Below are 15,257 nucleotides of genomic sequence, written 5' to 3' on the forward strand. Positions count from 1 at the left end.
ACACCTCCAGGGCTACCTTTCTAAGCTTCCACGTTTAAGCTCCAGTTTAACCTTAAACTGGAGCTTAATCGTGTTCGACCTCCAGGGCTACCTTTCTCAGCTTCCACGTTTAAGCTCCAGTTTAACCTTAAACTGGAGCTTAAACGTGTTCGACCTCCAGGATGCCTTCTTCCATTTCCACGTTTAAGCTCCAGTTTAACCTTAAACTGGAGCTTAAACGTGTTCGACCTCCAGGGCTGCCTTTTCTATCTCCACGTTTAAGCTTCAGTTTAACCTTAAACTGAAGCTTAAACGTGTTCGACTATATTACCCTCCAGGGCTGCCTTCTTCCATTTCCACGTTTAAGCTTCAGTTTAACCTTAAACTGAAGCTTAAACGTGCTCCCACAAAAGGCATCACTGGAAGTGTCTGACGTTTAAGCTGCAGTTTAAGCTTAAACTGCAACTTAAACGCCACTCTTGGAAAAGGTTTCTGGGCCAAAAATATTGTGGTTTAAGTTAGTATTTGAACACAAACATTAACTTAAACTTACTCTGGTATGAAACCCAATTGAATATCATGGTTTATGGGATTGGGCCTGAAGGATTGATGAGTCTGAAATTTCAATTTATTGAGTCATGTGTCATTATTTGATTATCACTAAGTTGGCTCAATGAATGTTACAGAATTTGGATCAGCAGCCTCATCAAGATTATGGATCATAAACCCAAGGCAAAAGGAAAGCAGGGAGAGGCCTCAAAGCCCAAGAAACACAACAGAAGCTCAATATAGAAAGTGTATAAATAGGATCGAATTGAAGTTAGCAAGGACTTTTGAACTTTTACCTTTTCATTTGGCTAGTTTTCATATCTTTGTAATTGAATTCAGAGCTATGACTCACTAAACCCCCTTTCATTGGGTTAGGGAGCTCTATTGTAATTCAATGAATCAATAATAGTTTATCTTCTTCTTCAATCTTTTCTCTTGAATTTTGTTAGAAAGCTTCTCAATCTAATTCCATTGGGTAGTTGTCTTGGGAAAGAAACTACCCATAATTGGAATCCTTCGGAACCTTGGGAAAGGAATGGAGGATTCATGCTAGAGAAGCTTTCTCACAGTGAATTGGATTGGGGTTTGGATGGATATTGTGACATGTAATCCTACCAAATTGTGGTTCATGAAGCTGTGTGGTATAATCAGTGATCGAGCATCATCTCTTCTTATGAACATTTAAACCAAGGGATTGGGAATTTGTTTGTTTTTAGAGAGAATTGGTGAGCCAAGGGATTGGGATCCAATCATATAAGATTGCCAAGCAAAATTCAATGAACGCATTGGTTGAGGAAGAGATAAACATGTTTTGATTCGGAGATCTCAATATCTCCTAACACCCAATGAATTCCCCATTTCTGATTTCCACTTTCTCTTTACATTCTGCAACTCAATTCATGCAATCACCCCCATTCCCTTTTAATTTCAGCAATTTAGCTTTTGCTCTTTAATTCATGCAATTTAAGATTCCGCCATTTCAATTTCTTGTCATTTACTTTTCCCGCCAATTTTACATTCCGCAATTCTCATCTAAATCTTGATTCCGCTCAACTAGAACACACTTCTAATCTGAATTGCTCACTCAACCAATCCTTGTAGGATTCGACCTCACTCTATTGTGAGTTTTTACTTGACGATAACCGGTGCACTTGCCGGAAGGAATTTTGCCGATCGTGCAATTTCCTAAATCGTAGCATAACTAGTTTATGCGCATCAAGTTTATGGCGCCGTTGCCGGGGATTGGTTTTCGATTGACAATTCTCCAATTGGAAGTTAACTAGATTGAGCAATTTTTCTTTTCTTTTGTTAATAGTTTTTGTTTCAGTTTATTACTGCTAATTTCTGCAAATTTTAATTTGTTTTCTTTGCTTATTCACTTGTTAGCATACTAACCACTAGCTGTTTGTGATATTGCCTCACTATGGAATTTCCACTATCTTTGGATGAGTATTGTTTGAGACTGAGCACATTGCAAAAAAGAAAGGAGTATCCATCATCTTTTGGTCAATCAAAATTCATGAGAAACTCTCCACCACCACAGAATGATTCATGTTATTATGCTCATGGTGGGTGGGAGTATCAGGAACAGGAAACGGGGTACTTCCCAGAGCCACAAAATGATCCATGTTTTGGTGAATTTGATCACTACTCAAGTTGTGGCTGGGAAGATCAAAACCAAAGAGATTTCACTTATTCACACCCCATTCATCAAGAGCCATCAACTCTGAATTATCCAACCTCACCTCCTAGTTTTACATATCCAAATTCTTCATCACTTGAGCATTTCTCAGCACAAAATTCCTTCTCAAATTCATACAATTCATTCCACTATCCACAAGACTCATTCCACTACACACAAGAGTCATACCACTACCAACACTCCAACCAAAGACTCTATCAGCCCACACAAAACACATACTCCCAGCCACCATATCACAGCCAAGATAATCAACCTCATCAACCCAATCCGAACCAACAATTTCAAGATCAATTAAACAGGATAGAAGGAATGATTGCAACTATGGGCAGAGATGTGGCCGATTTGAAAGGCTTTAAGGAAGAAGTGATATCCAACTTACAAAATCAAGGTGCTGCCATTCAAAAGCTAGAAGCACAAATTGGATATCTATCAAAGCAAATCCCTACCCACAATTCTTCTAGTGATACCATGGCAAACCCAAGGGAGGAATCAGAAGAACAAGAAAGGGAGAAAGTCAATCAAGGGAGATCACACTCCAATGAAACAGAGAGTTGCAAAGAGGAAGGGTTCATTGAACCACAAATTCAGGAAGCTTTTGATGAACAGGATACTCCAAATGTCCAACAACAACCAAGTTCTGAGATCAAGGATGTGAAGGCAGTAGAAACAAGCACCAAAATGAGGATTGTGACCGAGAAACAAAGGACCATATCCATGAAGAAGAGAAGGTCGAAGAACAATCCAACTCCTGAGCCAACAAGCAAGTTCACTCAAGCCAATCACAAGGGAAAGCTTGCTGGAAAGAAGCATTCACAACAAGGGGCACTAACTAGCTCCTTTATCCACTTGAAGTCATTCCTCTTAACAAACTGGAGGAAGAGGAAGAAAGTCAGGAACAGCATGTCAAGCTAATGACGTTAAAGAAGCGCTTGTTGGGAGGCAACCCAACCAAAGGTAGTTTTTCTTTTCTAGTTATTTCAATAAAAGAGTTAAGTAGATTTATCTGTATTGCAAGGAGCTAAGTTTGGTGTTGCACACCAAAATAATTCAAGGGTGAATGTGAGATTCTAAGTTTGGTGTTCCACCAAAAAACTTCATTAAAAGCACATTTCTACCTCAGCATGACTAGTCACTAGCTCCAACCAATCAGGGAAACTACTTAAACAATAGTTTAATTTCTAGTTCATAGTTTCTTTTTCTAGTTCATAGTTATTTTCTTAATAAAAGCACATGAGGTTTTCTGCATATGATCCCAATTGCTGCACATGGCAAGGAACTAAGTTTCGTGTTCACACACCAATCTAAGTTCAGAGGCCTACAAACATCCATGCATGCTAACCAATTCTCAAAGTGCTTGGGGAACAAGCAACTTCTAATAGCTTTGCAGGAAGACAATCAATCTCATGGAAGGAATATACATCATCATCAAAGAGAACACCAAGGCTAGGAAGGATGATGAACAACAAAGAAGATGCTAAAAGGTTGTATTGTCACTTAATTACTTGTACTTTGAATTGCTGATATTTGAAGTTTGCATGCACCCCTGCTTTAAGTTTGAGTCATTGCAGTTTTTGTTTGTCTGTTTGTTTAATTTTCAAATAAGTGATAGTCTAAGTGTCTGGATAACTTCATCTTCTTAAACAAATGCTTGCCATGCTTGTTCTGTTTCCATAAAATAAAAGAAATGTTTGAACAAAAGTAACTCAATTCCATTTGGTAAGAAATCAAATAAGATTAAGTGTTGGTATGCATGTTTGATTGAATAGTCAGCTCACTAAGAAATAAAGTTAGAATTGTCACTTTTAGTGGAAATTAGGATGCTGTCTATGGATCTTGATGAATAAATGTCTTTGGCCATGAAAAAGAAAGAAAAAGAAGAAGAAAAAAAAACCACTGAAAAAGGGCAACCAAAAAGCAAAAAAAAATTGAGAAAATAAGCTAGGCACCAATGGTTTGAACTTCTGAGACAAATGCCTGTGGTGTTTATGTATTAAGGATATGCTTGGATGAATAGGTTCTGAGGAGTGTTTCAACACTTGGTAACTTGGGTTAACTAACCCGGGATTATCAACCAAAAGTCCATTATCAAGAGCAACCTAAATACAAAACATTTAGTCACACAAAGAGGTGCTGGGCACCAATGTCTCAAGAAGAAATGTGAACTAAAATGCCTGTAGTGGATATGTGTAGTGCACTAATAAGAAAAAGAAAATGCCAAAGGCTTGAGCAACACATGACACTGAGCAACAAGGAGCAAATAAGCTCAAAGAAAAAGAAAAACAAAGAAAAGAAACTTGCCAAGGATATGTGAATAACAAGAGGCCATAAGCAGTGTTTTAGTGGAAACATAAAAAGTGACATTCTTACCTAAGAAACAATAAAGTGATGCTGCAACAACTTTCTGCATGAACACCCCATTAATCAATGTCAATTACTTACTGATATGGCTAATGAATTTACTTTCTGTTTCATTCTTTCTTCTCAATAATTCAGAACTTGCTTGGGGACAAGCAAGGATTAAGTTTGGTGTTGTGATGCCAAGGCATCTTAGGCTAGTTTCACTAGCCTTTTTCTTTTATTTTTAGTTGTTTTATGCATTTTGTTGAGCCTTAAGTAATCATTTGGGCCAAATAGTCATGCTTGTCTTAAATCATTCAACATGAAGATTTTGATGCAAATTCCATGAGTTTTTAGTTATATTACTTGAATGCTATGAATGGAAGATTTCTCATGAAATTTTGCAAGACTTTGATGCAATTGTTTGGATGATTTCAGGGAAGAAGAGGCTGGGCAAGGAAGCAACAAAATCAATAAAGGAAGCTTGAATATCACATGTGGAGTTTAAGTTCCAGTTTAAGCTTAAACTGGAACTTAAACTACCAAGCCATATAATGCTGGAATTGAAGTTTAACCTCCAGTTTAACCTTAAACTGGAGGTTAAACGCCAGAAGTAAGAAAGGCACCAGGAGCATTCCACGTTTAAGCTCCAGTTTAACCTTAAACTGGAGCTTAAACGTGTTCGACTATTTTTCTCCTCCAGGGTTGCTTTCTCATTTCCACGTTTAAGCTTCAGTTTGCTCGAGCTTGTGCCTCCAGGGAGTGCCAGCGTTTAAGCTCCAGTTTAAGCTTAAACTGGAGCTTAAACGTGTTATATGGAACAGCTTGACCATGCCTTCTTCAAACATAAATAACTTGAGCTACAAAATTCCAAATGAGGTGATTCAAAATGCATTGGAAAGGAGACATCTAGAGCTTTCCAAGCATATATGGCATGCATGGTGGATACTAAAAATTGAGGGAGAAAACAGCCCCGTAATGTGCATAGAAGAGCATAGTACCAACATGCAATCAGGCCAGCTGACCTCTTCACCTTCCATGGAGTATAACTCGAGTTGTAGAAATCCAATTGAGGTGCTTCCAGTTGCGTTAGAAAGCTGACATCCATAGCTTTCCAACGAGGTATAATAGTCTATATTTGGCATCAAATTGGCAAGGTTGACAAGAGAACAAAGTGACGACTCAAGAAAGGGGGGTGCAACATTTGAGTGTAGTTTAATGGATCATTATCCTTTTTGGATCAATTATGTCACTCTACCCTTCAAGCAAGCAAGGCCCATCAACAACACCAAATCAAGGCCACAAGAATCATCTAGAATAGTTTATTTTCATTTGATTGTAATTTGCTTTGAATTTCATTTTCATTTTGTAATTTAGGGAGCCTATTTAAAGGCCTTAGTTTCTGCATTTGAGAGACGGGGGATTGAAGGGGAATCCAGCCCCTGAGGGGGACTAACTTTTACCTTTTCATTTGGCTAGTTTTCATATCTTTGTAATTGAATTCAGAGCTATGACTCACTAAACCCCCTTTCATTGGGTTAGGGAGCTCTATTGTAATTCAATGAATCAATAATAGTTTATCTTCTTCTTCAATCTTTTCTCTTGAATTTTGTTACAAAGCTTCTCAATCTAATTCCATTGGGTAGTTGTCTTGGGAAAGAAACTACCCATAATTGGAATCCTTCGGAACCTTGGGAAAGGAATGGAGGATTCATGCTAGAGAAGCTTTCTCACAGTGAATTGGATTGGGGTTTGGATGGATATTGTGACATGTAATCCTACCAAATTGTGGTTCATGAAGCTGTGTGGTATAATCAGTGATGCGCATAAACTTGTTATGCTACGATTTAGGAAATTGCACGATCGGCAAAATTCCTTCCGGCAAGTGCACCGGTTATCGTCAAGTAAAAACTCACAATAGAGTGAGGTCGAATCCCACAAGGATTGGTTGAATGAGCAATTCGGATTAGAAGTGTGTTCTAGTTGAGCGGAATCAAGATTTAGATGAGAATTGCGGAATGTAAAATTGGCGGGAAAACGTAAATGACAAGAAATTGAAATGGCAGAATCTTAAATTGCATGAATTAAAGAGCAGAAGCTAAATTGCTGAAATTAAAAGGGAATGGGGGTGATTGCATGAATTGAGTTGCAGAATGTAAAGAGAAAGTGGAAATCAGAAATGGGGAATTCATTGGGTGTTAGGAGATATTGAGATCTCCGAATCAAAACATGTATATCTCTTCCTCAACCAATGCGTTCATTGAATTTTGCTTGGCAATCTTATATGATTGGATCCCAATCCCTTGGCTCACCAATTCTCTCTAAAAACAAACAAATTCCCAATCCCTTGGTTTAAATGTTCATAAGAAGAGATGATGCTCGATCACTGATTATACCACACAGTTTCATGAACCACAATTTGGTAGGATTACATGTCACAATATCCATCCAAACCCCAATCCAATTCACTGTGAGAAAGCTTCTCTAGCATGAATCCTCCATTCCTTTCCCAAGGTTCCGAAGGATTCCAATTATGGGTAGTTTCTTTCCCAAGACAACTACCCAATGGAATTAGATCGAGAAGCTTTCTAACAAAATTCAAGAGAAAAGATTGAAGAAGAAGATAAACTATTATTGATTCATTGAATTACAATAGAGCTCCCTAACCCAATGAAAGGGGGTTTAGTGAGTCATAGCTCTGAATTCAATTACAAAGATATGAAAACTAGCTCAATGAAAAGGTAAAAGTTCTCTCTAACTTAAATTCTATCCTATTTATACACTTTCTATATTGAGCTTCTGTTGTGTTTCTTGGGCTTTGAGGCCTCTTCCTGCTTTCCTTTTGCCTTGGGTTTATGATCCATAATCTTGATGAGGCTGTTGATCCAAATTCTGTAACATTCATTGAGCCAACTTAGTGATAATCAAATAATGACACATGACTCAATAAATGGAAATTTCAGACTCATCAATCCTTCAGGCCCAATCCTATAAACCATGATATTCAATTGGGTTTCATACCAGAGTAAGTTTAAGTTAATGTTTGTGCTCAAATACTAACTTAAACCGCAATATTTTTGGCCCAGAAACCCTTTTCCAAGAGTGGCGTTTAAGTTGCAGTTTAAGCTTAAACTGCAGCTTAAACGCCAGACACTTCCAGTGATGCCTTTTGTGGAAGCACGTTTAAGCTTCAGTTTAAGGTTAAACTGAAGCTTAAACGTGGAAATGGAATAAGGCAGCCCTGGAGGGTAATATAGTCGAACACGTTTAAGCTTCAGTTTAAGGTTAAACTGAAGCTTAAACGTGGAGATAGAAAAGGCAGCCCTGGAGGTCGAACACGTTTAAGCTCCAGTTTAAGGTTAAACTGGAGCTTAAACGTGGAAATGGAAGAAGGCATCCTGGAGGTCGAACACGTTTAAGCTCCAGTTTAAGGTTAAACTGGAGCTTAAACGTGGAAGCTGAGAAAGGTAGCCCTGGAGGTCGAACACGTTTAAGCTCCAGTTTAAGGTTAAACTGGAGCTTAAACGTGGAAGCTTAGAAAGGTAGCCCTGGAGGTGTCGAACACGTTTAAGCTCCAGTTTAAGGTTAAACTGGAGCTTAAACGTGGAAATGGAGAAAGCAACCCTGGAGGAGAAACTTGGTCGAACACGTTTAAGCTCCAGTTTAAGGTCAAACTGGAGCTTAAACGTGGAAATGGCTCCCTGGTGCTTTTCCCCTTTCTGGCGTTTAACCTCCAGTTTAAGGTTAAACTGGAGGTTAAACGTGGAACTGCCCCCCTTGGTGTCCTTCTCACTTCTGGCGTTTAACCTCCAGTTTAAGGTTAAACTGGAGGTTAAACGTGGAAATGCTTCTATGGTGAGACTTTCATTCTGGCGTTTAACCTCCAGTTTAAGGTTAAACTGGAGGTTAAACTTCAATTCCAGCATTTCTTAGCCTTCATGATTTTGGCGTTTAAGCTCCAGTTTAGGCTTAAACTGGAACTTAAACTCCACATGTGATATTCAAGCTTCCTTTATTGACTTTGTTGCTTCCTTGCCTAGCCTCTTCTTCCCTGAAATCATCCAAACAATTGCATCAAAGTCTTGCAAAATTTCATGAGAAATCTTCCATTCATAGCATTCAAGTAATATAACTAAAAACTCATGGAATTTGCATCAAAATCATACTGTTTGGATGGTTCATTGCTTTGTTCTTATTTTAACCATTCTTGGTTACTTTAAACTCAAGAAAATGCATAAAACAACTAAAACTAACAGAAAAATGCTAGTGAAACTAGCCTAAGATGCCTTGGCATCACAACACCAAACTTAATACTTGCTTGTCCCTAAGCAAGTCCTGAGTTATTTGAGAAGAAAGTATGAAACAGAAAGCAATTACATTGGCTATATTAGCAAGCATTTGAAGTTCATCAGAAGGGTTTTATGCAGAAAGTTGCAGCATCACTTTTTCATACTTATCAGGTAAGATTATCACTTTTTCATTGCATCCATCAAACACTGCTATGGCCTCTTGTTATTCTTATGTCCTTGGCACTTTTCTCTTCTTTGTTTTTCTTTTCTTTTTCTTAGAGCTCCTTTGCTCCTTGTTTGCTTAGTGTCATGTGTTGCACAAGCCTTTGGCATTTTCTTTTTCTTATCAGTGCACTACACATATCCACTTTAGGCATTTTAGTTCACATTTCTTCTTGAGACATTGGTGCCCAGCACCTCTTTGTGTGACTAAATGTTTTGTATTTAGGTTGCTCTTGATAATGGACTTTTGGTTGATAATCCCGGGTTAGTTAACCCAAGTTACCGAGTGTTGAAATACTCCTCAGAACCTATTCATCCAAGCATATCCTTAATACATAAACACCACAGGCATTTGTCTCAGAAGTTCAAACCATTGGTGCCTAGCTTATTTTCTCAATTTTTTTTGCTTTTTGGTTGCCCTTTTTCAGTGGCTTTTTCTTCTTCTTTTTCTTTCTTTTTCATGGCCAAAGACATTTATTCATCAAGATCCATTGACAGTTTTCAATTTCTACACAAAAAAAATGATAATTCTACACTCTATTTCCAGTGATGTGACTTAAACAATCAAGCATGCATACCACCACTTAATTCTACTTAATTTGTAACTAATTGAGCCAAGTTACTTTTGTTCAAACTTTTCTTTTATTTTTGGAAACAGAACAAGCATGGCAAGCATTTGATTAAGAAGGTGAAGTTATATCCAAACATCTAGGCATTCACTTTATTCAAAGCAATAAACAGACACTCATACTAAAAAAAAAACTCCACATAACACTTAAATGACTTGTGATGAAAGAAAGCTCATAAAGACAATTCACCAATTATCATTTGATTATTAAGGAACGAGACCACCTCTTATTTATTGCTTGGTTCTTCTTAATTCTTGGGATCCTGCTTCTTCTTGCTTCCTGCCTCTTTTTGACCACTTGTGCTTCCTTTGTCTTTTTCCTCCATTTTTGTCTTTTCTTTTGTACCTGCACAAACAAACAAGTTTGCTATCATTTTTCAGTCCATGTGAATGATGAATAGTACTTGCACATGTAAATCAATGATTGACTTCATGAGCTTATAGCCGTGACTTTTGTATGTATGTACACTTATTATTGGACACCAAACTTAGTGTTTGGTAAAGTCTCCTGATGACATGAAATCCATATTGGTTGTCCTTAATGAATGTGCATAATTCTAATAAATCATAGTCACTTTGGCTCTTTGATTCTAAACAAATTTACTACCCTAAGTAATTGAAACCAAAAACATGCGAATGGTCTACTTGTCATGAATTTCGAAATCCAGAGGAACTTCTTGCTTTTCATGAACCGTGTTCAAGGAGGAACACCAAACTTAATGTTTGGTTGTGCTCTTTGCATGAAAAATTGAATGCATTTTGAATAAAGTTTGGGGTGCCTTCAGGCACACCAAACTTAGAGACAAATTGTATTTTATATGCAATGTTTAGTGCACTCTTTCAGCAGTTGTCCTGAGGATTCAAGTTCATGCATAAGAAACCATGCTTTATTAGATGCAAAACAAAACAAAAAAAAGAGTAAGGATATTAAAAACATGGGTTGCCTCCCATGAAGCGCTTCTTTAACGTCACTAGCTTGACGGTTGTCCCTTGTTAGGGTGGATTGTAGTGCTTGACGTTTTCTCCTCTCACTATGCAAACGTCCCCACTTGATTCCTTCATGACCTCTAAATGTTCCATAGAAAGAACTTTTCTGATTGTGAACACTTGAGGGAGCTGGGAAGGAATGGTTTTGAGGTCAGGTGGGATTGGCAGATAATGACTTGATATCACTTTATCTCCCGGAGAAAAACCTTCAGTGGGAATTTTCTTGTTTCTCCACCCTCTTGGCAATTTCTTTACAATTCTTCCCTTTCTCTTGAAGCTTTCTTCATTGACCCTTATGCCAGGAGGATCCTTCTGATCTGTTTCCATTGATTCTTGTGGCTTTAACTCTTGCAACTCCTGTTTGCCTTCCAAAGACTGTTTTAGAGTTTCAGCTGCTGGATTACTTTCCTCCAAACACAGATGGCTACTATCATCCTTAGGCTTTTCAGGTTCTGGTTCAGGCTCAGATGCAGGTTTGAAAACTTTGAAAATGAGCTGTTCATCATGTATTCTCAGAATTAGCTCTCCTTGTTCTACATCTATGAGCGCTCTAGTAGTGGCTAGAAATGGTCTTCCCAGAATGATAGGGTGTAGGTAGCTTTCCTCCATGTCCAAAATGACAAAGTCTGTGGGGAAGTAATAATCTCCCACTTTCACCAGCACATTCTCAACTACCCCTTCAGCTTGCTTCTGAGTTTTGTCAGCCAGTTGTATGATTACATCAGTGGATCTCACCTCATTCAGTTGTAGCCTCTTCATAAGAGTTAGAGGCATCACATTTATGCTAGCTCCTAGATCACAGAATCCTCTGTCAATTTTTGTTTCTCCTATGATGCAAGGAATATGAAAACTTCCTGGGTCTGTTTTCTTAGAGACTGTGTCCTTCTTGATGAGAGCACTGCATTCTTTGTTCATTGTTACCGTTTGTCCTCCCTTCAAAACTCTTTTCTTGCTCAACAATTCCTTTAAATACTTGATGTGTGTAGGCATTTGATGGAGAATCTCAAGAAAGGGAATATTGATATGGAGAGACTTAAATGTCTCTAAAAACCTTGAATAGGTTTTCCCTTTTTCACCTCCTCCTAACCTCTGAGGAAATGGTGCTTTTGGTTGGTATGTTTCCATCGTGCCTTTTTGCAGTTCCTTGGCTTGCTCAGTTTCACTTTCCTGCTTAGCTTCCTCTACACCTTCCTTCAAGATTTCTGGCTCCTGTTCTGAGGATCTGATTCCTTCTTCTTCTGAGACTTCTTTCAATATGGTGATGGCTTTGCATTCTTCCCATCTCACTCTCTTTTGTTCCCCTTTAGGATTCTTTTCTGTGTCACTAGGGAACACTGCAGTTGATTTGGGGGCCTGTTGAGATAGCTCTCCTACTTGAGACTCCATCCTCTTGAGTTTTTCACCATGGTTTCTTAAGGTAGCTCTCACATCATCCCTGAAGCTTTTCAATTCGGTTATGTCTTGACTCATGGTTGCCATCATTCCTTCTATCCGGTTTAATTGATCTTGAAATTGTTGGTTCGGATTAGGTTGGGTAGGTTGATTATTTTGGCCATGATATGGTGGTTGAGAGTAAGTGTTTTGTGTGGCTTGGTATGATCTTTGGTTGGAGTTTTGGTATGTGGAATTGTTATGTTGGTTGTGGTTGTAAGGTTTGTGGTTTTGTGGTTGGGTTTGTTGGTTCCCCCACCCAAAGTTTGGGTGATTTTTCCATCCTGGGTTGTAAGTGTTGGAATGTGGATCATATGATTGCCTTTGTTGGTTTCCCACATAGTTGGCCTCTTCCCAATCACCTCCTTCAATGCTTACTTCCTCTTGATCTTGTGTGTGTATTGCAGCCACTTGCTTTGTTTCTAATTGCCTGGTAAGCTCTGCTAGTTGCTTGGCAAACACCTTGTTTTGGGCTAGAATTGTATCAACATGGTTCAGCTCCATGACTCCCTTAGTGTTGTGCCTCTCTGATGCATAGTAGTACTCATTCTCAGCCACTGTCTCAATCACTTCAATGGCTTCTTCCACAGTCTTTTTCCTGTTCAATGAACCTCCTGATGAATGGTCTACAGCCTTCCTTGATTCATAAGAGAGTCCATCATAGAAAATATGCAATTGCACCCAATCATGGAACATGTCTGGTGGGCATTTCCTTGTCAAATCCTTGAATCTCTCCCATGCCTCGTAGAAAGTTTCACCATCTTGTTGTCTAAAAGTCTGAACCTCAGATCGAAGCCTATTGACCTTTTGTGGGGGGTAGAAACGTGCCAGAAACTTGCTTTCCACCTCATCCCATGTTGTTAGACTCCCCCTTGGGAATGATTCCAGCCACTTAGCTGCTTTGTCCCTAAGTGAAAATGGGAACAAAAGCAGTTTATAGGCATCTTCCTGGACTCCATTGGACTTCACAGTGTCACAAATTCTCAGGAATTTTGTGAGATGTTGGTTGGGATCTTCATTAGCACTCCCCACCAAATGAACAATGATTCTCCACAAGTGATATTAGCTGTGGTTTGAGTTCAAAATTGTTGGCCTGAATGGGTGGTTTCTGAATGCTGCTACCACAATTCCCAGAGGTTGGGTTTATGTATGAACTAAGAACCCTCCTCTCAGGAATGGCATTGTTTCCATCAGCTCTCTCATGGTTGTGAACTTCTCTATCCATGTTGAGATCTAAAGCTTCCTCAAAATTGTCCTCAGATTCTCCTTCAGATTCCTCTTCTCCCAGTACTCTCTTCCCTCTTGCTTCCCTTCTCAGTCTATGAAGGGTCCTCTCTGGTTCGGTATATGGAGGAGTTGATGTCTCTCCTCTCCTACCTGTCATACAAGAACACAGCACAGGCAACAAACAAGTGAAATACTCTTGGTTAATGGAAGAGTATGGTTAGAGCAATTGAGGAATTAATTCAAACAGTTAGTGAGTCAGTGAGTTAGTTGCTTGAATTTAAAGGCATAAAGAAAGAAAGCATGTAACAGAGTGCAGAAAGGGGGTTTAGTGAGTCATAGCTCTGAATTCAATTACAAAGATATGAAAACTAGCCAAATGAAAAGGTAAAAGTTCAAAAGTCCTTCCTAACTTCAATTCTATCCTATTTATACACTTTCTATATTGAGCTTCTGTCGTGTTTCTTGGGCTTTGAGGCCTCTCCCTGCTTTCCTTTTGCCTTGGGTTTATGATCCATAATCTTGATGAGGCTGCTGATCCAAATTCTGTAACATTCATTGAGCCAACTTAGTGATAATCAAATAATGACACATGACTCAATAAATTGAAATTTCAGACTCATCAATCCTTCAGGCCCAATCCCATAAACCATGATATTCAATTGGGTTTCATACCAGAGTAAGTTTAAGTTAATGTTTGTGTTCAAATACTAACTTAAACCACAATATTTTTGGCCCAGAAACCTTTTCCAAGAGTGGCGTTTAAGTTGCAGTTTAAGCTTAAACTGCAGCTTAAACGTCAGACACTTCCAGTGATGCCTTTTGTGGGAGCACGTTTAAGCTTCAGCTTAAGGTTAAACTGAAGCTTAAACGTGGAAATGGAAGAAGGCAGCCCTGGAGGGTAACTTAGTCGAACACGTTTAAGCTTCAGTTTAAGGTTAAACTGAAGCTTAAACGTGGAGATAGAAAGGGCAGCCCTGGAGGTCGAACACGTTTAAGCTCCAGTTTAAGGTTAAACTGGAGCTTAAACGTGGAAATGGAAGAAGGCATCCTGGAGGTCAAACACGTTTAAGCTCCAGTTTAAGGTTAAACTGGAGCTTAAACGTGGAAGCTGAGAAAGGTAGCCCTGGAGGTTGAACACGTTTAAGCTCCAGTTTAAGGTTAAACTGGAGCTTAAACGTGGAAGCATAGAAAGGTAGCCCTGGAGGTGTCGAACACGTTTAAGCTCCAGTTTAAGGTTAAACTGGAGCTTAAACGTGGAAATGGAGAAAGCAACCCTGGAGGAGAAACTTGGTCGAACACGTTTAAGCTCCAGTTTAAGGTCAAACTGGAGCTTAAACGTGGAAATGGCTCCCTGGTGCTTTTCCCCTTTCTGGCGTTTAACCTCCAGTTTAAGGTTAAACTGGAGGTTAAACGTGGAACTGCCCCCCTTGGTGTCCTTCTCACTTCTGGCGTTTAACCTCCAGTTTAAGGTTAAACGTGGAAGTGCTTCCTGATTGGAATTCTAATTCTGGCGTTTAACCTCCAGTTTAAGGTTAAACTGGAGGTTAAACTTCAATTCCAGCATTTCTTAGCCTTCATGATTCTGGCGTTTAAGCTCCAGTTTAGGCTTAAACTGGAACTTAAACTCCACATGTGATATTCAAGCTTCCTTTATTGACTTTGTTGCTTCCTTGCCTAGCCTCTTCTTCCCTGAAATCATCCAAACAATTGCATCAAAGTCTTGCAAAATTTCATGAGAAATCTTCCATTCATAGCATTCAAGTAATATAACTAAAAACTCATGAAATTTGCATCAAATTCATACTGTTTGGATGGTTCATTGCTTTGTTCTTATTTTAACCATTCTTGGTTACTTTAAGCTCAAGAAAATGCATAAAACAACTAAAACTAACAGAAAAATGCTAGT

General features: G+C 38.8%; 1 non-coding gene across 1 annotated transcript; it reads left to right on the top strand.

The window, feature by feature from the left end:
* Nucleotides 1–12,818: 12,818 nt before the first annotated feature.
* On the top strand, nucleotides 12,819–12,922 carry LOC148580971 (small nucleolar RNA R71). The gene has a single exon (XR_015899556.1). It is a non-coding gene; the product is annotated as a small nucleolar RNA R71 (small nucleolar RNA).
* Nucleotides 12,923–15,257: the final 2,335 nt, after the last annotated feature.

This window comes from Arachis ipaensis, chromosome B10 (assembly GCF_059453495.1).
Source record: "Arachis ipaensis isolate K30076 ecotype BB chromosome B10, ASM5945349v1, whole genome shotgun sequence".
Classification (NCBI taxonomy): domain Eukaryota; kingdom Viridiplantae; phylum Streptophyta; class Magnoliopsida; order Fabales; family Fabaceae; genus Arachis; species Arachis ipaensis.